A 1,772-nucleotide genomic window follows, 5' to 3' on the forward strand; every position below is an offset into this window, starting at 1 on the left:
GTGCGCCCAAAAGTTTTTAGCCTACGCACTGTTTTGCAGCGTCTGTTGGAGTTGTCCGGCGCCCAAAAACTAGTGTTATTTCCACTGAAAAGAATAGGTCGCTATATCGCCGCTAATAGCAATGCTATAGTGTATAGAGAATTGTTTCGTTAAATTGATTTGTTATTATATTTTGCTGATGGCACACTATAGCGCGTTAATAACATATTTTCGGAGACCGTGCTATTTTGTATATCGCACTATTCTTTTCCCTTGGTTATTTCGCATACGCGCAGGTAGGTTCGAGAGAATCCAAGTAATAAGCCATCAAGTACACAGTCGAGATAGACACTAAGGTATTAGACATCACAAAGTGGGTTAGGACTGCCATTTAAGTACAAGTGCAATTATCACTAGTCAAACTCAACGCCCTCAGATGCCCTGAACTCGTGCGCAAAGCAATTAGGCCTAAGACGACTTTTGGGAATATCCATTGTTGACCAAGGTACCATCACCTCCACAGTGGCTACACCAAGCTTGAAAATGAAGGCCTGACTTCCATGCTTTTCAACCGGGAAGATAGTGCAAATGTCCAACCCACCCTTCTGACTAAGCGTCAATTTTACAACCAGCTTACCATCTTGTGCCACAGCAACCACAGTCCTCCTTAGCTCAGATGCATCCGCACTGACGACCCCATCAAACAGCTGGATTTTCCCATGTGAAACATAAGATGGACTGACGTAAGACCCTGCCAAACACAAGCTGAAGCAACTGCCCTTCTCAATTTCTGATATCCCAACCTGTACAGTGGCCTCCGAGGCTTGTTCCAGAAATGCAAACTTTATGTCCACCGAGCCACCATCACCATCCATTCGCTGTGTGTTTACCCTAGCATGTCCAAAGTATCTGTCGCTGAATATGGCAACACCATCAATAACCTGTTGATCATCACCTTCTTCTTCTCCTCCTGTCTTAATCTTCAGATTGAACTCTATCAGCACGGGAGCTTGCATTCTGATGCCTCTCTTAGGGCCAGGCATTTGTATAAAGCCATCATACTCGACGACCAAAGGATTGTTTCTTGTATGGTTGAAGACATAATTTTGCATAGGGTTCAAGAGATCTCTGACAGCCACGTATCCGTACAACTGAACTGGGCCACTAACATATGAAGAAGTGTAAGCTAGCTTCAGCGAGAATATCTGCATCATGGCGCGATACGCATGCCTTTTACAAACCCTCCAGTTAGGCATCAAATTCTTAAGGCACCGTCATCATCATTGACTCCAGGCAAGCTGATAGACAACAATATAAATCATTCACTGGGTAATTAAACTTATTAGCCTCTAACTTTCAACTGAAAATTGATTAAATAGATTGATACAAGCAAAGACTTGAAACCTTGATTTGTGTACTCATACATATGAGACATAATGTTGTCTAAAACTATAACGTAGAACCAAGACATAAATATGACAACCACAAATATCAACATGATAATAAGGCAGTCCTAAAATTAGGATAAAAACCTTAATACTTCCTGTTTTTATTGTCAACTTAATTGATGGCTACAGAAAATGAGGGGAAGATATTGAACTTCAGTAGTGTGTTATGTGTCACGAGAAAGGTAGAGTTCAAGCATATGTACGTAAAATTTTCAGTTGCAAAAGGTGCCTTGAATATTGCTACATATTTTTTATGTAAAAAACTAAAAACATACAACTGGTGACTTCTGTGAGTATGTGGACTTTTCTAAGATAAGCAGCAGACTGTGAAAACAGTGGGTTCAT

The 1,772-nt window shown here is 41.0% G+C and overlaps 1 pseudogene; it reads right to left on the minus strand.

Moving 5' to 3' along the window:
• Nucleotides 1–392: 392 nt before the first annotated feature.
• Nucleotides 393–1,772, minus strand: LOC123442028 (annotated as a pseudogene).

This window comes from Hordeum vulgare, chromosome 3H, assembly GCF_904849725.1.
Source record: "Hordeum vulgare subsp. vulgare chromosome 3H, MorexV3_pseudomolecules_assembly, whole genome shotgun sequence".
Taxonomy (NCBI): Eukaryota; Viridiplantae; Streptophyta; class Magnoliopsida; order Poales; family Poaceae; genus Hordeum; species Hordeum vulgare.